The following is a 24466-nucleotide window of genomic DNA, read 5'->3' as shown; positions in this document are numbered from 1 at the left end:
TGAGTGACGGATATTGCTATTGACGATTCTGGATGAATTGGAATGACAAAGATAGGCATGGAGGCATCTGAAAGTTTAGGAATTTAAGACAGCTTCACACACGTAATCACACAGAGCATTTGCAAATAAATATTCACACACACACCACACAAAAGTGCTTGTGCATGTGCACTTTGAAACCCACAAACAAATGCAGCACTCCTTTCTTTCTAATTTAACATCACATTACAGTTTTCATTGAATTGCTTGAACACACAGTGCGTATTGATTGAGTAAATGTGCTAATGAAAGTGATGCACAAAGACAGTTCATTAAAGTTGGGCTTGATTAAAAGGGAGATCCAAACAATACCCCAAACACACACACACACACACACACACACACACACACACACACACACACACCCTTGGTCCACTGACTCATGGCATTTTTAATTTTTTAACTTTTACAGCGGTTTAGCATTGTTTTGCCTCAGTTTTCACTTCAGAGGACACAACTCTTAATGCAAATGTCTACTCTCATTATTTTGAAATTTCGACATTGCATACAGCATGTGGAATAAATAAAGAACTTATTAAGTGAGGAGGAACATAAGGCAATATGCTGCATAAATATCAAGCCTTAGAAAATAATCTGAATATTGCTGATATTTAAAGAACTACAGAGAATCAGATGCCTGTGACGTATGCCCCATCCTTCCAACTTCCTTTTCAGAAATGTGACCACTATCTCTCAGCAACCAATAATGTTGTTTCAAGAAACAAAGAACAAGACACTTTTGTCTCGTTTCCACTTGCCTTGCTTCGACTCAACTCCGTTCTATTTGACTCGATTTCGGTCGTTTTCCATTACAACTGAGTACCACTTCAATGTGTGTGGGGTCACTGAACGAAGTCCAGTGATGTCAATTGTATGCAACACAAACAAAACATGACAATGGAGGACGTCGAGGTGACGGTATACCTGCTGCTCGATCTGTGACTTTTTGTTTTTTAGATAACAGTGCTGGTTTGTGTGGATGCATTTCTGTTGTTGTTTCTGTTGTTCAAAAATTATGGTTTTGATTTTTGTGAAGGAGTTGCTTTCATGATTTGAGTGACGCCACTGACTGGCCAATCGGTGGCATGCAATCTGCTGACGTCACATTTTCAAAGCGACTTGGGTCACTTGAAACCCCGGGCGAGCAGGTATTACAAGGTACCTGGTACCAGGTACTATCACCTAATGAAAATCCCTAAAAAAAGAGTCAAGTCAAGCAGGGCCAAACAGATACTAGTGGAAGTCCCTGAGAATGAGTTGGTGACTCAAATGTATGAAATCTCCACTGCTATGAGTTTACACTGTGCAATGGATAGAAAAAAATACCAGCATTTGTAAAAGCAACTCATGAACTTGGAGGTTGGCATCAATTGTTGATCCCCCTCCCCATGCTTTAAACCCCCCAACACAAACCTCTATTTACAGTAAACTTCTATGACCATCAAAACCAGGATGAGGCCCATTACCTGATATGTCTACATAAAAACACATTGTTCAGCAGATGAATTCTGATGTGGTGCTGGCAGAGCCAGCTAGATCCAAAAGATGTGCATTTAAAATAAAATAAAATAAAATAAAATGAAATAAAATAAAATACACAAATTGGGTTTCTGTGACAACTGACAACAGATATTGGCACAAATATCAGGTATTGCATTTGATAGTCTGGGTTTATGGTTTATTCAATATAAGATTAGATGTCAGTCCATACTTTTTCCTTGCTTCCTCTCCTTGTCCCCGCCTCTCCCCTCTCTTTAGTGAGGGCAATGTGAGAACAGTGCTTGACCACAGAGGGGAAGTTGGCTTGGCGAATAGGAAGTGCTTGGCACAGCAACTCAGGGACTAAAAACTTTGCTAAGTTTTTCTCCATCCATCCTTCTTGCCTTCATTTCTCTCTCTCTCTCCCTCTCTCTCTCTCTCTCTCTTATTTCTTTCCTTGAAATTTCTCTTAGGAGATTATCCGCAGGTAAGCTTGTTACCTCTGCTGGCCTGCGTCAGCAGCTCTTCCCCCTGCACTGACCACTGAGGGATGAGCAGTTGTGGTAGGAGAGAAGCATTGAGAGGGCTTGTGTGGTGGAGGGTGCTGGTGTTGTTGTTGGTGGTGTGGGTCAGCGAGCCAGGGGAGGAGGTAATGAATGGCAGGGGGACAGAAAAAAGTGAAGAGGGGGTGGGGGGCATAGAGAGGAGCGGATTGGCGTGAGGGCTTCACGACTTGCCAGTAACACACCGTGACGACATCATAAGACTGAGCAAATGACTCCACTGCCTCTCCGGGAGGCTGGTGTGGAGGGGGAGGGGAGTCGGGGACAGAAAGCTGTCCCCTTGTGAAGGGAGCTTGATCCCACAGACACGTCTCCTAACCCCCTATGCAATGCATACACACACACATGCGCGCACACACATAAGTATCCTCAGTAACGCAAGGTCCAGCTGCAGTGACCACATAGTCAAATATATTGGAAACAGACCAAAATTGATTGCACATTAATGGAGACGACAAACAGGAAAAGGATATTAGCAGCCTTCAGTTAAATCACATTGACTCTGTGTGTGTGTGTGTGTGTGTGTGTGTGTGTGTGTGTGTGTGTGTGTGTGTGTGTGTGTGTGTGTGTGTGTGTGTGTGTGCTCCATTCTATTTTTATTCTGTAGTTTATTAACCTTCAGTTTTTGGGAACCTTTACAGATTTTTAAACAGCAGCAGTCAAGAGTGTGACTGCGTACATATGCAATGCATTCACATTCATTTAGAGGTGGATGTATACACAAGGTGTATTTTAGATGGACAAAAAGAATTACCTAATTACCTAGAATTAATTAAATTAATTAAAAACAAACAAAAAAACAAACAAAAAAAGACAAACATAACATAACACAACAGAAGATAAAACTAAGTGAAAATTAAACTCAAATGTATGCAAATCAATTATGAACTATAAAACAAATGCAGAAAAGTAATGCTGAATTAAACTGATTAAAATAGTTAATAGCATCAGTTATGTCAGTTAAAAACTATGTGAAGGTTATGAAATACGGGCATATTTGAAACAAAATGCTGTGTCCTGCACTCTTAAAGAGATGTTGGAACAAGAGGACGGCTGTGTAACTTTGGAGTCAGGATAGTACTGGAAAAGGCAAAATGAGGATATCTCAGCTATTTAAAGGACTTGTGTTTTATTTCAGATTAGGCCTTGTGATTCTTTTGTGACAAACTTTCTGCAACATTTTTGGGACATTTTTTCTGGAATAGATTCTGCAAAGTGGCAACATTTTTTTAAGCATAAGATTTAGAGATGGACCGATCCGATATTATGTATCGTCTGATACTGACGTAAATTACTGGATCGGATATCGGAGAGAAACAAAAAATGTAATCCGATCCATTAAATATCAAAAAAGTACCTCACAAAACTTGCGACACGGCGTAACTCTCCTCATAACCGTAGCACGTCGGAGCAGTGTGCTCACGTGATAGAGCGGCTGTGTGTATTTGGAGCCTCGCTACCAAACCAGCATTTCATCTGGTAGGATGTTATCCCAGAGAGAAGTAAAGCAAGTGTGTAAGTTCATCTCTGAATGTTTGTAAAGCATTCAAGCGTTAAGCTTGACAACCGATATATGGAGCGACTGCCTCTTCTCTCCCCCTCCGTCAATCATGAAACTGATCAGTGATCAGCTGATCGGCTTTTCTGTCGCGACTCCGTCTCTCTTGTTTGTTTTTGGCCCACTTCGCACCAGAAAGAGGAAACCAGCGGCTGAACAACAGCAGCACGTTTAAGCTTGATAAACTGTTGTTAGAATTTATTTAATATTACTTTCTACACCAGGATCTTTTTCTACGTAGCTGACGCTGGTAACTGTGCAGGGGCGGATCTAGAAAAGTTTAGCCAGGGGGGCCGATAGGGCATGAACAGGGAGAAGGGGGCACAAAGACATACTTTTCTTTCTTATTCTCATTTAAAATGTGTAGCTTTTATTAAATAATTATCTGAATCTTACACCCAAAGTTTTAATCTGATGTAAAATGAATAGAAGTCCATTACTGTATATAGTAACTATTAAGTCTAATATACCCTAGTAAGCTATAGTACTTTTTCCTTTGGGAAGGTACCATCTGTGCAGTCTGCAGTTCTGTTGAAGAAAGATGTTGAATCTATTTAATTATTCTTGAAAAATAATTTATTTCTGGGCATTTTTTTTCACACTGCATCAAATTAAAGTTGATTATGTCAATTAAGCATCATGAGGTGGGGGGTGGTTCCCTATTTTTTATTTATTTATTTATTTATTTTTTGCTGGGAGTTTTAGAGCCCTATTAGTTAGGTTGCTTGCTCTTTAAAATACCAGAATAGGGAGGATGGAGTAGGTTTAAGTTTATTAGATTGATGGGTTTCGCTGAATTATGAAATATTTTGGGGGCAGTGCATTTTTTGCATACAGGTATAACAGAATAGCTTTAGTGTTTTTTTTGGTTAAAAAAACAATGGCAGCACGGTGGCACAGTGGTTAGCACTGTTGCCGCACAGCAAGAAGGTCCTGAGTTCAATTCCAACATCAGGCCGGGGTCTTTCTGTGTGGAGTTTGCATGTTCTCCCCGTGTTTGCGTGGGTTCCCTCCGGGTACTCCGGCTTCCTCCCACCGTCCAAAGACATGCACTTAGTGGGGATAGGTTAATTGGATAATCCAAATTGCCACTAGGTGTGAATGTGCGAGTGAATGTGAGTGCGAATGGTTGTCTGTCCCTGTATGTTGGCCCTGCGACAGACTGGCGACCTGTCCAGGGTGTACCCCGCCTCTCGCCCTATGACAGCTGGGATAGGCTCCAGCGCCCCCCGCGACCCTGAAAAAGGATAAGCGGAAGCGAATGGATGGATGGATGGTTAAAAAAACACACTATACCGGATTCATATCGGTATTGGCCGATATCCAAATTTATGGTATCGGTATCGGACATAAAAAAGTGGTATCGTGCCATCTCTAATAAGAATACAATTTTTGTGGAAATGCTTTTATGCTTTTAAGTTTAAGAACATTTTTCTCTTTTTCTTTTCTATGATTTTTGTGTTTTCACTTATATACGATGGTCAGCATGTTCAAAAAACATCCTAACTAACCCCGAAACCTAACCCTTTAACTACCTAACCCAATGTCAAGACTAACACGTTGAATAGCAGTCTTTAGAAATAATACTTAAAGATTATGCTGACAGCTTTTTAACTTCCCATACATGTGCACTGGAATTAAAGGAACACCCATACTTTGGTGACCCTGGACAAATAAATGACTGCCTAAAGGTTTGCTGTTTAAATTATGAAGCCACTTGCAATGAAAACCATATTGTGTTTGCAGATTTCCCTCATGGGTAAGTCATTTTAAGTACTGTGTAATTTTGCAAAGAACCCTGCCCCAATAACCAACCAACCAACAAACAAACAAACAAACAAACAAACAAACAAACAAACAAACAAACAAACAAACAAACAAACAAACAAACAAACAAACAAACAAACAAACAAACAAAAAGAAAACAAACCAACATTTCCCCATCTCACATTGTAAATATGCTGTACTTACACAGGGTGTATTATGGAGTGACTTAAAATTACCTTTTATCGTTCATTCATTCTTTCTGTAAAAACCTGACTTGTTCCCACCTTATTCTAGTCTACCTAACTTTAAGTGTGTGTATTTAAATATAATTACAATGTAATTTCATATAATTCGATTTACGCCATTATTGACAAGCTGTATAAAGTGTTACCCAAGGCTGTGTTACCCAAGGTTCAAATCATGAGTTGAAGAACAGAAAATATGTACTCAAAGGTACAGAAGGACAGTTTGTGTCGGCATGCAGGAGATCTCTCTGTGTGTGTGTGTGTGTGTGTGTGTGTGTGTGTGTGTGTGTGTGTGTACACTGGGAGGCTTACTGCAGCATTCACAAACAGGGTTTCCCCGTCTTGCAGGCTTTGGGGGTGGGGTGGAGGGATTGGAGTTGCTCTTCAGAAGAGCGGAGAGATAAACAGGAGAAGTGAGGGGTTGAAAGAAATGTATTCCTCCAGACATGGAGGACAAATCTGCTCAAATCTTCTCTTGTTAGAGGAGGGGAGAAGGATCAATAAAACCACTCTCTTCTCTGGCTGAGACTCCACGGCAGTAGAGTTGGAAAAACTCCGTCATCCAACTTGATTTCTTTTTCTTTTTTCACTTTCCTACCTGTTTTCCACATTATTGTTCTTTCGCCTTATTCCCTTGACCATTCCAAATGTAATTTTCAAATCAAAGGCCCAGGCTGGTCTGTTGAACAGGAGAGAACAAACCAAATGGGAGGGGAGAAAAGCAGCACAATGAAAAATACAGCAGTTAATTCTCAGAAGTTTTAATTAATACGCCAGTTTCCGTTTGTGTCACAAGGAGTCCTAGAGGAGTGAGAGGGAGCAAGCACAGAAAGAGGAGGAGAGGAGGTTACCGGTCTAGAAAGAGGCAGGGGGAGGTGGGATTAGGTCACAAGAGAGCCCCAAGGCCAAGGGAAACAGCTACCTGTCATGAATTAATCAATCTCCTACAGCTCACTCTAGTGAATTCATTAGCAGGTACAGCGCCTGCATCCTTGTGGTATCATCTATTAATTAATTTAAAAAGGTGAGACAGAGTTATGATCAAAAATAAACTCCACAGCTGGAGTGGATTGACAAAACAGACAGGGCAGGTTTCAAAAACCAGATTGTGTCAGTGGGGTTAGCAATGCTTTTACCACAGAGGAAGGTCTAGCAAGACTAATAATAACTTTCCACTGATATAGAGATAGTTCTTCATATATGTTGGTAATGATACAGTTTTCACAATTTCAGCTGCGCACAAGAAAAGCAGCAGTCTGAAAGGAAACAATTAAGATGCAACTGAAGTTCAGATTTTCAGCTTAATTGAAATTGTTGATCCAAAATAAAAAATAAAAAATACAAGCTCCCCGGCCAACCCGAGCTTGAAGGATGAAAGACCACCTGCGGGGACGCGAGGAGAATTTATATATATGCAAGTAATCATAGCAGAAGAGGATGTGGGACCTATGGAGTCTTCAATACCAAGCATCCAGATGGGGAAACAACTAGTAGCTAAAGTGTTCCAACATTCAGAAGAAGGAACTGCTTTCACAGCTAGAGATTGACGAGGTACAACACAAATGCGCTGTTATTTAGGACCTGGAGAAAGCAATCCCAACAACGAATACTGACCGGGATCATCCCTCCATAAAACCGAGACCAGGTGTTTGTACCTCAGCCCAACCCTTACACATCCAGTGTATGAAGCTGAAATAACAACAACAATGTCTCTGAATTCTGAGCCTATCATGGGCAGCTGGGCCAAAACCTGATCCCCTGGTTCAGAATTCAGCCTTCAGCTTTCCTATCAGAAAGTAGTTTCATTTTGCCTCATAGTGCCATGTTTGTAAACAAACGAGGAATTTGTCACAGTGTCATGGTGCAAAACAACAGTGGTACAGAAACAGAATATGTGGTAAATTACTCCTAAGGTCAGTTTGCACCATGTTTGGAACATCAAAACTTGATATGAAAGTGGTGAAAACTTTTAAAGTCCCTGAGATTTAATGAAGAGCGAGGGAAACACTGCAGGATACCAAGTACTTTTACCCATCAGCCAACATGTAGTTATTCCCAGCCTTACTCTTTAGCAACGGAGCCACACAATCCAGAATCAGATCTTTGAATTGCGTCTCCACTACTAAAATACAATGGAGCTGGCTTTTTATGCCTATTGAACTTTCCATTTTTCCTTTACCCCTGATGTGCAATGCTTTTATGTGATGCCCTCAACACAAGGACACTAAACTTTTAGAGCACCACTACCTGAAGAGCATCCTTCCAAACTTTTATGCCAACTATGATTCTTCAGAATGGTATCCACCCATGAATATTAAGGTGAGAAGGCAGAGTAGACTTAAACTATTCTAAGATCATCATATTACACAGATTGTCACATTGTTGTCCTTTAGAGCAGTGCACCAGTGTGTGAAAAAAAGAAATCCTGATCAAATATAACACAAATCTATTCTTCCTCCCTTCTTTCAGTTTCTAAATATTTTCTTGCATGCTTCTGGAGGCAATCACGTGTTTTCACAACTGCCTTCTTAACTTAATAATAAACACTATCAAGAGAGCCAAGTGCAAAAACTGCTCTCTGAGGCCTTATCTGTGTTACACAGTGTTACACAGTGTTACACAGTGTTACATCAAGGCTTTGTGACGATCAAGCTCCTCTCTAGCCTCTGCGCCATGCTGTAAAAAAAATTGTATCTGTGCCCTTTTCATCAAATTTAGTTAAAAAGTCTCAAGTTTTGTCTGACATCAAAGTCCTTATGAAAACCACTGGAATGAGTTCTTCTGGTGTCACTGGGACCTGGACTGCCTCCAAACATTTATCTGATACAGTAGGTCCCCCAGAAACACTCAGCTCAGGTTTTTGTTGGGTCTTTTCAGTTTTTGAACAGCACAAGTATACTTCTAAATCAATCAAATCAGCTTTTGTAAAATGAGACATACTGCTGCAAGACCAACTTACTACTGTGGCAGTATCCATATTTACCAGTTTTGGCGTATAACTCTCAAATATATAGCCTATTCATAACAAATGGTTTTAATTCCTATATTTATGGATTATTGGTTTTTGTGTTATTAATTTAACATCTAGTGGTGGTGTACATAAGGAAAGTTATAAACACTGGGCAAGTTACGAATATAAGTCAAGTACCAATACTTTAAATTTGTAAAGGTAGTGGTCTACACTATAAAGGTAGTGCAGAGAAGAGCAGTGCCTCATGATTTTGATCAGTACACATTTTTAATGACCATTAACTATATAATAAATAACAAAAGGGCCTAAATGAATACAAGGACAAGTTTGACATTGTTCATATTAACTTTTACTTATTTCATCTGTCATCTTATTTAAGGTCATGCTAGTTTTTCCTTTCTCTCACTGTGGCACTTCATAGCAAGATATGTGTCAGCTTGGAGCTGATAACAGACAATCAAAGCAAAATATTAGTCATGTTGATGATGACACATTATATTAATGTAATTGCAATAAAAAGTTCATAGCGAGTGTTACTCTGAATATAACACAAGTGAAAACTAGCAAGCAAGTGACAAGTCAAGAAGGAAAGCATTGTTGTTGTTGGAAATGTTTCACAGTCTCAACTCACTAGACCACAGTTCACAGTTAGGCCACAAGCTATTGCAAACATACCGAGAAACACTGTTTATTTGGCAGGCGTGAAATACCTCCAAACTGCTGACCTTTGGCTGTTAGCTTCCTCCATGCTCTCAGCTCACCTGTGAGAAACTGGTGCACTGCTGCTGATGACGTGTGGCGTTGTAAACACAGAGTACCGTAGATTTTTCTGAATAGTGCAGCTTTATAAGACAGATGTCCATCCACATATGATATGCATCATAAAGCAGGACTACCTCAATTATCAGCTGCTAGCAACAGTTGCTAGCAGTAAAAATATTAGTTATCTTTATACGTTGTGCTACAAAAAAAACAAACATGCCTGATTAACAGTTCAGTCCCTGAGTAAAGATCAGCAACGCTATGAATGACAAGTTGTAACCACATCTGATCTCTTTATGCTAACTTCAGACTGCAACAACTACAAAAGTAAACAAACCAAAATAAAAATTTGCCTTTGACTCATTAGATCACTGCCACGGTCAAACTTATTCCCTACTGGCTCTCTTTTCGCTGACCACTGTGGTTAGATTAATGAGCGTGGGATCTAAAGCCTGTTAATTAATTTGATTATGCACTCAGAGGGGAGGGGTCTATGGTTAGGTGGAGTTGGATGTGGGCGTGTGGGGGTTGTGGTTTTATCGAGGTTGGAGGGGTGGGCTTCTGCGCAAGATGAATAGGTCCTCTGGCTTGAGGCAGCTTTGCCCGGCCTTAATATATAGCATGTGTTGCCACATAGTCAATGCACTTTTAATTCACCTCTTACTCCACACACACAGACATTAACAGTGCTGTATGTCCACACACACACACACACACACACACACACACACACACACACACACACACACACACACACACACACACACACACACACACATTCATTACCCCTTTTAACCCTTTTACTAATGGAAATCTAATCATTACTCCACCTGCTTGTTCACACGTACACACACTCTTTATTTATCATTGATATCCCCCAGTGTATTAATAAAAGAACACAGGAGGTGTTTTTATGCGTATGAAGCTGCAGAGTAAAGTCTGACTAATTGTATTAAGCAAAGAGAAGCTCATGATTCTGACCCCAAGCTGTTTATGACCCGCAGATCAATTGCCCCACTCGTTTGCTTTTTCCCTGCTTTCGTCCTGTTTTCCTCTGGCTTCATACATCCCACCTCTCTCCTCCACTACATTTTGGTGTGGCTAAATCATCCCTGCAGCCCACTGTCTAATTACCATCATCATTAAGATACTGTATATGATTGAGGCCTGACCATAAAAACACACCAGTAAAATGGAGAAGAGCAAACAAACACAAGCTTTACGGCTGTGGCCTGGTGATGCTGATATGGGACAGCAGTTATGGTCATTTGATGTCTATTCCTCTGACATTTTTATTTCATATTTAATTGCACCCTGGTGATTATGGCACTTAAGGTTTTATTTTGCATTTATCTAATGGTACTCTAGTGGCAGCGTGGTGACACTTTTTATTTTATTTGGTGCTCAATCAGGCTGAATTTACTGTCGTTTTGCCTCTTTCAGTTCTGTATAGAATATCAGCTGAATGAGTGTTATAAACACTGGATGGCTGTTTCCAGCTGTGAGACAATGTGAAGCTGAACAGGAGCAGGTGGGAGAATTTCTGCATTGGAGACAAAGTCAGATGTGTAAAAATTGCACATTTATATTTGTAATTAATATCCAGTTGCATTCCACTGACAGACATTTTCAGCAAGTTCACACCTGCACAGCAGAGTCTCCATTTACCACAGGTAAACACCCATCGACAACAAGCTTCTTCTGACAAGTCCTGCAAAGCGCCTATGTTTGTTTCAGATGATGGATTATTGAAAAATCAAGCTGAAGGGATATTCAGTTCCCTGACAGCTGGGAAAGACTCCATTATCTTGAATTGGACAAAAACAAACAAAAAACCCCTTAGAATAGATTACAGCAGAGTGCCTACTAACAGCACATATTCTGCTTATTACCTGATTATTAATTAGAAAAGCAGTTTAGCTGCAATCAATGTTGGGTGTAACCACATTACATTTTTCAGTAACGCAGTTACAGTTACATTACTAAATTCAGTAATGACACCACAACAGAGGTTCTCTGCACGCCGGGTAGATAGAAGGGAAAATGCCATCAAACAAATGTATCTAAACAAGAGTGCCATGGTAAAGAGCAAGCTGACAGAAAATACTGCTACAATTTTGGCTTTTTGCAAGCATCTGCAAACACAAAAAAAGCTAATACAAAGCTAGCGAAGACCTCTGACCCCAGCCCAGCAGCAATAGCCTGATCTTTAACAGTTAGCAAAGACAGTGTGAAGTACTCAGGCTTCACTCTTTGTTGTTGGCTTTGTATTCATACGTAAACACTAAAAGAGAGATAGTATGTGTGTCCTCATTGGGATAGGAATTTGTTTTGGTGTGTGGGACTGTAGCCTCATTTCTTCACACTCTTGTAACAAATAATCTGGTTGAATTAAATAGCTTTAGTAATATAATGTTAGATTTTGCAGTTAGACCTCCTCAACATTGTGAAAAATCAGCCCCTTGTTTTAGCACTATCCAAACCAAAAGATCCGGCTTGAGCTGTATTAACTAAATGTTTGCCAGTCTAACTCTTAGACTGGCAAACATTTTCTTTTCAGTCTAAGAAGTTGCGGAGTACTCCTACAAGCTAAACTATCAATTTTCCCACACGATGTTGTTGAAAAGCACTGCTTAATGTATATTTGTTTCTGTGACAAATCGCTTCTCTTCTCACCAGAACCAAGACTAGAAAAATACATGAAACTCACAGGCTCTTATGGGCTCACATTGGTTACTTGTACATGTGCTGAACTTAGAGTTTGAAATATTTAACAAGGGAGCAACCTCTGGAGTTGGCTGCAAGCTCAGAAATGCACCACAACAAAGTCAATCCCCAACTTCAAACCATTAAAAAAAAGCGTGTTTAAAGCTTGGTCCAAAAAAAAAAAAAAAAAGAATAGTTTCCCCCTTCTGAGTGGGGTGGGGTTTTTTTTTAATAACTGAAGTGACATTGACTGCTTTGATCAGTGTCTCATCATCCACTACTTGTCACAGTGGGCAACTTCATTTAACACATGTTGTAACAAAATAACACAAACATTGTGGAGAATTTTAACATCCTTTATGACAGTATGGGTTTGCTACGGGTTAGTGTCGTTTTTTTCCAATCTTAATTTCTTTACTTTTCTTTATATCTTCTGGTGATTTGCCCTATTTGTTTGGGTTGTTTTTGGTCATTTTTGCTAATCTAAACTGTGATGGTCTTGTGCATTTATTGTTTGAGTACTTCTGCTATTTAAACACTGCAAAAAACACAGTACACTTATGTATAATGTCATAACTTTCCATTATCCGACTTCCCAGGTTCCCTTTAATGCAGCATATATTCTCAACTCTTTCCCACACCTGTTAAGTAATAGACAGGTGGTCTTATTTTCTTACTTGCCCGACATCCTGCGACAACCCTGTCACCATGGAGATAGCCACTCACCACAAACTCTGTGTCACACTGGAGACGGGGCCAGGCAGGACCAGGACAGCGCTTGTCACATCAGCCCAGCGTCCCAAACCAGCCGAGCTCACAGTCAGAGCTGATTGCACAGCAACGTCTCCGGCAGTCAGCGGCAGTCTGCGAGAACAGACAGGTGGAGGAGAGGGAGAGAGACGAGAGGAAAGAGGAGAGGACAGGTGGGGGAGAGTGGGGAGATGAAGGAGACAGAGGGCCTCTCGCTTACTGAGCAGAGTCATTAAAACCCTTTCGCTTTTTATTGGCATTTTGTTGTTGCAGTATTCATCATTCACTCTATTTGTTTAGAAAAGCGATTGTATCTCTTGTGCTTCGTGGGGCTCGATGCTGTGATCACATTAGCCTTCCTGCTGCTGTCCTGTCGAGAACGAAGCGCACACTGTGACAGCCACTGTTGTTTTATTAATAAAACTCATGGCTTTAAAGAAGACAAACATCTCTTCTATTGGATGGGCCATTACCCTTTTGTCTCCAGTCTCTTTTGTCTTTTTCTACATTTTGTGATGGCAGAAGTAAACAAATTCTCCTGCCTGTAGTCATAGATGAGGAAGTGAGGGACAGAAGCTGTTTAATGGATGGATGAAAACTTCCCAGTTATCGAAGAAGATTTTTACTTATTTTCCATCATAACTATAATGCTGTAATGCCAAATTTTCATTTGAAATGTGTCAAGTACTACACAGGTAACTGTAAATAAAACTCAAGTACCACAATGCTCCGGCCACTCCAACATTTTACATATAAAATGGTAAATGTCCTGTATTTGTATAGTGCTTTACTAGTCTCTAAGGACCCCAAAGCGCTTTACACATTCAGTCATCCACCCATTCACACACACATTCACACACTGGTGATGGCAAGCTACATATAGTTTTTATATAGCTATCTGTTTCAGGTGTTCCCAACTGCTGTCCATAAATATTTGGACAGTATTATAGCGTTTCTAATTTTGCATGTGCACACCACTGTGCTGGATTATAAATGAAACAATTAATAAGTGACTGAAGTGCAGACTTTCAGCATTAATTCAAGGGGTTTAACAGTAGTATTACATTCACTGTTTAAGAATTAAAGCCTTTTTTATACACAACCCCCCTTTTGTCATATGTACAATTGACAGACAGGTACTTTCATGGCCAGAAGGGCCTATACCTTTGTTATTTTATTGAAAATTAGGCAGACAAATCTGGAGTTCTCAAGTTCGCTCCAATTGTTTAACTTAGAATTGAGGTCCAAAGAGATGCCAGTGCAAGTGAAGTAGGGCATCATTGGGCTTAAAAACCAAAGTAACCTGTTCAGATAGCAAAAACATTAGGCATAGCCAGCTGATACAACAAGCTGATGCATTTTTAGAATAGACTGCCAAAACCAAGCAACACCAAAGAGGCCTAAAAGACCAGAGAAGACAATAAACTTGGATGATTGGAGATTCTTACTTTGTTTAGTAAAACTGCTTAACAACATCTGCCCAGCAAAGTGATTAAACTCAAGAGCATGAAGAAAACAAGAATCAAGCAGCAACTGAAGATACCCGCAGCAAAGGCCTGGGAGAGCATCTCAAGAGAAACACAGCATTTGATATTAATTTATACTAGTTATCCAGCCATCGCCGACTGCAAAAGATTTTCATCCACTTTAAATATTTAAAATTTATTTTGATTTGCCCAATTATTTTTAAGCTTCTGAAAATGGGCAGTTTTGTATAAAATTGGTTGTAATTCCTCAACTGTTAATGCAACACTCTTTTCTTCAGGTGAACGTCGGTATCTTTTAGACTGCACAGCTCTGGTTTGCAGCTGCAGACTATGTGGACATTAGTGTTGCCACAATACTAGAATTTCAAACTTGTTCCTTGAGATCACATTGAATAGTCTGGGGAGGATCTGACCTCATCCCACCATGGCAGAAGTAATGGTGAAGAATTCATACACTATATTGCCCAAAGTATCCGCTCACCCATAAAAATCATTGAATTCGGGTGTTCCACGGACACAGGTGTGTAAAATCAAGCACCTAGGCATGGAGACAGGTTCTACAAGCATTTATAGGGATTATGATGTGGGGTTGTTCTTCAGGAGTTGGACTCAGACCCTTTGTTCCACTGAAAAGAACTCTTAATGCTTCAGAACATCAAAACGTTTTGGACAATTTCATGCTCCCAGCTTTGTGGGAACACTTTGGGAGACTGTGAGCCAGGGCTTCTCATCCAACATCAGTGTCTGAGCTCACACTATTCATTTTGCACATTCTTTAGATCATTTCGCAGCCTGGATTTTAAAAAATGACAACAATGCTGGCTATGACAAAATAAGTGTTAATAATTTATTGTGAAATTAGAAGACTTAAAGTTCCTTGTCTTGTCCACATCTGGCTGCAGCCTTTCTCATCCAGCATTCACACTGCTCTTTACATCATCAGATGTGCTTTCCAGGCCTGAAATCTAACTAATCAGGCACTCTTTATTAGCTCTAATTAGTTATTTCACACTGTGGGCTCTCTGTTCAGTTCAGCTACCATTACCCCACTGCTCTGTACAGCCAGCGACAAACTTAGTTCACCGTGTGTCCATAATCTGCTCTGTTACAGCTCAATATTTCATCCCCACCCATAGTCCGCTAGTCGTTATGTTAAATTCTATTTAGTTCAATTCAGTTTTATTTATATAGAGCCTAATCACAGCAACAGTTGCCTCAAGGTGCTTTATTTTGTTATCAATTAATATCTAAATATCATTTTTTGGACAGGCCTGGTGGATATAGCTTCTGATTTTGGTCCCTTTGAGGTCCCTTAAACCAAAATTCTTTCAAATATCCAGCAGGGAGCGACTCCTCTGGTTTGTTTGGATACAATTATGTGGGTAAACAACCCTTGGCTTCCTTGATTCACGACCTCAGCAAACATTCATACCCTCACTGTGATGTCGCCTTTTGAAAATTTCTAAAATTGTGAAAATGCTCAGTTCAAAATGGATGAGTGATGTCACAGTGACAGCCGTCTTTTATATACAGCCTTCTAATCACAGACTTCCAATTTTAAGGTCTTTGAAGCCAAAACAAAAAGATTGAAGAATGTAACAGTCTGAACAGTGCGCCTCATGAACGGCGAACTGGCTTTCCATTGTGACATTGGTGACCCTTTGAAGTCTCAACAGGTCACCAGTTATGAATGGTGCATGCAGTTTGAAACTGTACATGGAGTCTGGCCTGGCACAATAAAATCACAAAAATGTGAAAGAATGATTAAAAGGAGGCTTTTAAAGAGTGGCCATCACTTTAGTGAACATACCATTAGTGAAAATCATTGTATTAGCATTTTATGCCCAGTCGTATCTGTGTTTCCTGCTCTCTGTTCCCGCCGTGTGCTTCTAATCATTGATATAAACCCCCTCATGACTTGTGGGCTTGTGCCCTACATCAGTGCTCAACTGCATGTCTGCAGAACTTGCGATAAACGCTCCGTAAGCACTTTATCAGAAACGCTTGTTCTTTTGGTCTTTTTCTGCTTTCTTGTTGTTTTGTTTTTCTCCCTCCCTCAATCCTTCCCCTGCCACCCCCTCCACCTCAGAAAAGAAACCTGCATTCTGACACTCATTAAAAGAGAAAAGAGGGGAAAAAAACATCAGGAGATGGAAGCGAGGCACTCTCCCGCTCGCTTCTCTCTAACTTGCGGTCACGTACAGCCGTCACAGCGCAGGTAGGTGCGCTTGTTATCTAGATCAGACTCCACTCACCAGCCATCTCACATAAAGGCGATCAATTATGGATCAAATGAGGGCTTGTCTTTAACTCACTGCTGTTTCCCTTCACTCAGTCTGTCCTGCATGTCTCCTCCTGCGTGGAATCATCACAGTCAGGGCGATCACCAGGTCCCGGAAAATATACTCAGGGTCAGCGACACCCTGCTTAAGTAACTAGTTACAGTTACTCAAGTATTTAGTAAAGGGCACTTTAAGAATACTTGTTTTTTTTTACATTTGCTGTTAAGTTTGTTCTCAAATTCTATATTTAGCCTAAATAACACAAGCTCTCTTCTTCACGACCGTCTGTCTTTGGTGTCTGTCACTTCTGTCTTTATTGAGGTTTTCTCATTTTTTAGTCCACCTTCACCACCTTTTTCATATTTAACTTTTTCCCTAAACCAGTTCCTCCATTTTCTCTTCTCTCACTTTTATTTTTGTTTTACATGCTGTTTTCTTTATCTCTAACTATTCTTGTGTTTTCCATCCTTAATCCAGTGCACCTTATGTTTTCACCCTATTCTTAAACCTATTAATTGCATCCATTGTTTTATTTTCTCTCCATTTTTTTCTATATTATTTTTTCCTCCCCTTCTTTTGGTCTCTTGGGAAATGTGTCTTATTTACTTCCTCTATTAATTCTTTCCATCCTTCTTCATTTAATGAATACGTTCTCTTTTTTCTTTTTCTTTCTTTCCTCCTTTCCTCCTTTTCTTTCCTCCTTTATTTCTTTCCTCTTATTTTCTTTTTCTTATGTCCCTTCAGTTATTGCTCCTTTCCTTTCTACTGTTTTCATCTTATTTTTGATGTTTTCTCCGGTCTCCTTAATTTTTTACCCTTTTTTAACCTTTCTTTTTATTCCTTTTTCCCTCTTTTAACTCACTCAGGAACATGAAAAGGACAAAAATTCTAACTTGAACTTTTACCTCAATGCAAAACTTAAGTTATGAAGTTTCTTCTCTGGTAATAATACCTGTTCGCTCTTCATTACAGTGACAGGATGAGGTGGGATAACAGGCCGTTGCACTGTGTAACCCTGACACTGTGTGGGTGTGTGTCACTTCTCTCCCTCTCGCCTCTCCAGCTGTTTCAGTAAAACAGAAGATAACACTATAACATCAGACCTCCTCCTTCTGTCTCCCCCTCCTCCTGCTCTTCTCCTTCTTATCCCTTCCATCACTCTCATCCATAATTTATCCGGAGGCTGATTTTTTTGCCGACACAATCCCAATGTAGAAGCGCAAACACTCTCTCCAGTTTCACTAAGGCTGTGTGCTGCGTGGCCACTTCCTCCTGCAACAGGAAGCAGGTGTCGATAAGTACAGGAAGTGAAAACTGGCACCAGCTTCAGGTGAGTCTGTCCTCTTAGGTGTTAGATATCCCTTACCACCAATCACTCTGCCCCCCCCCCCCCCCTCCACACACACACACACACACACACACACAAACACAAACACACAGGATACAAACACCAAGAAATAGATCATTCACAAGGGCATCTTACATATTTTCTGTTTTAAAGTGTCTTTATTACTTTATTACTGGCGATCGTGGCTCAAGAGTTGGGAGTTCGCCTTGTAATCGGAATGTTGCCGGTTCGAGCCCCGGCTTGGACAGTCTCGGTCGTTGTGTCCTTGGGCAAGACACTTCACCCGTTGCCTACTGGTGGTGGTCAGAGGGCCCGGTGGCGCCAGTGTCCGGCAGCCTCGCCTCTGTCAGTGCGCCCCAGGGTGGCTGTGGCTACAATGTAGCTTGCCATCACCAGTGTGTGAATGTGTGTGTGAATGGGTGGATGACAGGATATGTAAAGCGCTTTGGGGTCCTTAGGGACTAGTAAAGCGCTATATAAATACAGGCCATTTTACCATTTATTAAAATCATGTTACATTATGTACTTTCTAATCTAATTAATAATTATTATTATTAATTTGTCTGCTTCTTACTTGCTCAAATATGATACTATCAGGAGTTAGTTAAAAGTATATATAAACAAGTTATAGCAATTAATGACTAAAGATGTGAGGGTCTGCTTTTATTAGTGATCTAAATGTTAGAAAAAATTTAATTCTAGAATTTCTGTCAAAATTTCTGAGCTCTAATCATGAATGCAAATTCTCTCCCAGATTATGAAAGTGAGTAGTTATCAAACTTTATTGCAGAAGATTATTTCTGCATGCCCAGGTCTAATGGCATGCTGGGCTTTTCTCAGAAATGAAGTCCAGGCAGCTGAGGGAAGCCTGCTATGATCTCTACAGGTGTTAAATATCCGTGCCTTGTGGGCTTCAGTCAGACAACAGTTCACAAGTCAGTGGTGTTTTTATATTTTATTTTATTTTATTTTATTTTATTTTATTTTATTTTATTTAGTCCTTGTTGTTTTTTGTAAAGTAAATTTAAAAACTGTACTTTTGAGTTAAAATATATATTTATAATTTTAGTAAATGACAAATTAAAAAAGCATGAACATTTTTCTGTATCGAAAAAATATCGAACCGTGACACCAAAGTATCAAACCGAACCGTGAGTTTTGTGTATCGTTGCACCCCTAATATATATATATATATATATATATATTAGGGGTGCAACGATATTCGTATCGATATTGAACCGTTCGATACAGTGCTTTCGGTTCGGTACGCATATGTATCGAACAATACAACATTTGTAATTTATTTTATCAACTTTCCTTCTGACGATGCTGTCTGTGTTGAGCGCTCAGTGAATCTGCGTTCGACTACTCCGCCTAGGCTGCACTGTCGAGCGCAGATCCACTGAGCGCTCAACACAGACAGCATAGTCAGAAGGAAGAGCGCAGGGCAAGCTAGCGAGACAGAAGTTAAGCTCTCCTTGCAACATGGACCTCCCCCACTCTCATTCAGATCTGGCGTTTGGAATTATTTTGGTTTTCATGTGACGTATGACCCTGAAGGTAAGCCAGTCATGGACTAAAGTAAAACAGTATGTTGGATGTGCCATGCAATGCTCAATTACATGGGTGGGAACTAGTGTGTTAGCGCAGTTAGCTCGTTAACGTGTTGGCCGTCTAGCCCCATGCACGGGGCGATCGGCGGTAGCTCGTTAACGGAGATTTGCCGTGTTGTGGCGTTAAGGTCATTTCAACGAGATTAACCTGAAAGCACTAGTGGGAACACAACGAATATGACTGCACATTTACGCCGACATCATCCTAGTGCAAAGACAAAAACAACAAGCATGCTACTAACTTTAGCCGAGTCATTTAGACAGCTGCTGAGAATATAGCCCAGAAGAAGCGGATAGTATAGCTTTTATTTTGGAAAGAGCCATTTCTCTGTAATAAACTCTCTTTTCCAAAGATGAGTGATTCCTCAATCAGATACAGGGCTCGCAATATCGCTGGCCCGACGTCCTGGGGCTAGCGATTTTTTCAGTCGGGGTACCAAAATCTATCTCTGCCCTGCCCGTCGGGCTATTGTAGGAAGGAAAAATATATGTCAATGCTTTTGCATTCTTTCAGAAATGTAGCTGGGTAATTATGTCATTGGCATCGGTGAGCCACTGTCAATATGTGACATATTGAAATCGCGTTTGAATTTGCGCTTGTGTTTTTTTGCTTTCACTTTGCAATCGCGCGAACTGTGTATAGAGAGCGACAGCACTTATCTGTGAGTGATGATAATTTGCGCACCAATTCCTCTGACATCGTCTTATCAATTGTTAGCTTACTATGCAAACATGACAAGTGAAATCTCCCGCAGCTTAAACATGTGAGAGGTTGATCGCGCAGAGAATCGCTGAGCTTATGTGAGTGCGTGTGTAAAAGCAGCAGGATTTATATTTGACTACGATGACCTGGATGACTGAGAACCTTCACAGACAGATATATATTTTAGTTCTGCTGAGCCAAATAAGACAGGTCAGGGTGAAGAAGTGACAGCCAAAGAAAAGCTTACCACAAAACGGAGAAGTTATGACAAATCAGACTATAAGACAAAAAGAAAGTGCAGCTTTATGGTTTCATGGACAAAAGAATTTCTGTGGCTGCAATATGACGAGCTAAATAACCAGGGCTGCACATAAGTGGTCCGCAGGTGCGCATTCGCTGTCAAAATAAAAAACACGCACAAGGGTTAGGGTTAAATTTAAAAACTGTACTTTTGAGTTAAAATATATATTTATAATTTTAATAAATGACAAATTAAAAAGGCATGAACATTTTTTTTGTATCGAAAAAATATCGAACCGTGACACCAAAGTATCGAACCGAACCGAACCGTGAATTTTGTGTATTGTTGCACCCCTAACTAATAGGTGTTTATGTAAAAAGATATTTTTTTCTATTTAATAAACTAAAATAACTGTACCTTTAAATAGCATCATTATATCTACTTTTTAAATAATACACTAAAGGTCCTCTTTACTTTCTTCTAAAACTGCTAGTTGTTGCCTACAGTTAAGTATTTTGTGAAGTTGTACTGTTTCTTACATTGTGCTAAGTTATATTCTTTTTATATTTTTCAAGTTGTTCAGTTTTCAACAATATCTTTTTCATAAATCTGTGCTGAATTTTAGAGACATGTAAATATTGTTTGATTAAACAATGTCATAATTTAGTAATAACATTTTTTTTTATTAAGAAATGTTAAAAGAGGTATCTGATTAATAAAAAAGGACGTGATTTATCAAGTTACAGTTTACAGAGGGGAAAGTGTAATTAAGCAAGCAGCCCCATCCCATTTGCCTCCATTCAGTGGTGTCATATAACTGCTTTGTAAATGTGCAAATCAGCAGTGGTTCAGAGAATAGCACTTAGTGACCACAGCCAGAGAAACCCGTCCACTCTAATACATTCAGTACAGCTTTATTCATCCTTATGATTATTTTTCATTTTCTTCGTGCTTTCTTCTATAACACTAAATGATGAGTCAAGCAGCAAATTGCAATCATTTGGAATACCTTAATTATATATCACTCATGAATTTAGATGAATACATCTGGATTCAACTCACATCCAATGATGATGCATTGTTGTTCACTCTCATGACTGAGTTGCTTGCAGCAATGAACGACTAAAGCACGACACAATTGTGTCAGAAAAGGAATTGTTGATATTATATATACTCAAAAGCTAAATGCTCAAAATAATTTACTAGATCCAGTAAATTATCTAAATTATCTTTGTTGGTTGCAGCCAGCAACCAACAAAGAGCCTTAAAGACCACTGCAAGTAGCCTTAAAGACCACTGGAATAATGCTCCAAGATCCTTGAAGCTCTTTGTTGGTTGCTGGCTGCAACCAACAAAGATAATTTAGATAAGGATCAAGGATCTTGGAGCATTATTCCAGTGGTCTTTAAGGCTACTTAAAGACCACTGGAATAATGCCCCAAGATCCTTGAAGCTCTTTGTTGGTTGCTGGCTGCATTTTGTTTCATGACATAGCTTCCACCATTCACAGATGGCTGTAGCTACTCACTGATTTTCAGTCCAGTTATTGTGTCATTCTTTTATAATACAGGCCCGATCAAAAGTTTAAGACCACTTGAAAAATGGCAACCAAAAAAAATCATGTTTTGCATGGCTGGATCTTAACAAGGTTCCAAGTAGAGCTTCAACATGCAGCAAGAAGAAATGGGAGTGAGACAAAGCATTTTTTGAGAATGCAATTTATTGAAAACAATGCTTAAACTGAAACAGGCTGTTTAGGATGACATGCCTTTAAAAGGCCAAATCTGTGCAAAAATTTGGATTCATTGTCATTTACAGTCAGGTACTTAGTTTCAGCAGCACTGAGCCGGAGGATCCAATTGGCTGTCTGTCAAGATACTGGACGGTCCTCAACCAAAATTAAAAGCAAAACACATCTTCAAAGGCCTCGTCTCCTTGAATGCCACAGAACTTAGCATTTGGACTTTGCAAGAGAGCAAATTGAAAGGTGAAGAAAGTTTTATTCTCTGATAAGAAAAAGTTTAATCTTGTATGTCCCGGTGGTTTCCAACGTTACATGTACACGTACATGACAACCAGATCCCACCTGAGATATTAATATACTGTATATATTCATATTTAAACTTAATGCTGCACAGAAAATAAAACAGATATTTATAAAATATAATATAGTGTATCCGCAGCTAATAGATACTTAATGTCATGATTGCAGTTCAGATCAGATTTTCCAGTGGAGCAAATAAGTAATTCCTGGGCACATTCTCCTGCATGTTTCCATCACCCTGATTTTTATTGTGATATACTGCATCATTTTTGCCCTTTCATGCCTCTAAAAATGTTAAACATAATAGGCATGCTTCATCATATTAGAGGGTCGCAAGCAAGAAAGGGGGACATCATAGCTTTATAAATTAAAAAAAGGGAAAGAACAGGACACCACACTGGTGGAGTTCACATAAAAAATATGGAGATGTTGCCAGTAGACACCATACTAAAGAAAAGGTCAGTGAAAATATTACCTCCTCTGAGGCCCCTGAAAATTCATACAGAATTTTGAAGGAACCTGACCATAATTTTTGAGATAACCAGTTTTAGATCAGCTTGTCAGACAAATGGACTCAGGCCTGACTACAGTGATATAAAATATCATCTCTGTTTGGCAATGATTCTGATTGGCTCTCACCCTATGATGTCATGAGGTGATCACAGTTTGAAGCCCAGATCTGTATCTCTTTCTGTGAGAGGGGCAACTAATCAGAAGAATTAAATGACATAAGTCGTCAAACCGATGGACCTCAGATGACCCATGTTTTCGCTGCCTGCAACAACAAACAGCCCCCCACCCCCCTCTCTCCCTAGCTGATCATGGCAACATTCCCAGGAGACAGTTTTCCGAACAGTTTTCCGTGAGCGGGATGGGATGAACTCCACATCTCTCACCCGTAAAGAGACGGAGCAAAAAGCAGCTGCCTCAGCACCTGCCGGCCCCCAGTGAAAATCAAAATATCAATAAGCTCTTATAGCATTAAGGAAAATGCCTAAATCTGACACTTTCTCTCCCTATATCCCCTCCTCTTTCCCTTTGCCAATATCACTCAACCACTTACACTTGGCATGGGCCCACTGGAGAGTTTTACATGTACATTAAGAGAGGCTTTTTGCCTCTATTTATCCTCCTCTACCTCTTCCTCCTCTCCACTATATCTATTAAAGTAAATATACACTGGCTGGGTGGTGACACATAGTCCATCCTCATTCATTTTTGAGCAGGTGATTGACATGGCTTGAGTTATAGCCACATTAAAGAAGAGGACCGCAGTAAGATTGCCCTGTGAGTCTAGTAATAATGTTAATGCCTTATTTCATGAGGAATATCACAGGAAAACAACACAACTGTTTGCTGCATTAGAGTACAGTGGGAATCAGTCATGTTTAGATAATCCATCAATGTAAAAGCACAGATTGACCTCGTCAAAAAGTGCCTTGCCAAGGGAAAAAGGATAAAGATATGATGCACATAAAAGGGCTGGAAAAGTGGGCCGAATAAGCAAAAAGAGATATCACAGGGTGAAGGAGTTTAAGTAGGGAATAAGGTGTGCAAGGGAAGAATGGCCTAGGGCAGGAAGAGGATAAAGAGAGGAAGAGAGGGATGGGGGACAGAGAAAGAGAGAGAGTGGTGGTGGTAAAGCTGATGATTGCTCTGTGAGAATTATTATTGATGATTCAGGCAGTGTGAATTATTAATGGGGAGCGAAAAGCATCTTTGAACGTGTCTCTGACATTCAATACTGACAGAGATCAATGAGCTGGCATGGACACGAAGAGGAAAGATGAAGGGAGGAACGAGGAGGAGCGTTTGGAAAAGAGGAAAAATAACAACAGAAAGGAGGAGATGGAAGGAAGGTGTGTTTGGACAAGTCGGGTCCTTCAGGTTGGGTGCTTGTCCAAAAGC

This window comes from Aulonocara stuartgranti (genome assembly GCF_965226115.1).
Source record: "Aulonocara stuartgranti genome assembly, chromosome: 17".
NCBI classification, from domain to species: Eukaryota; Metazoa; Chordata; class Actinopteri; order Cichliformes; family Cichlidae; genus Aulonocara; species Aulonocara stuartgranti.
This window is presented reverse-complemented; position numbering follows the sequence as displayed.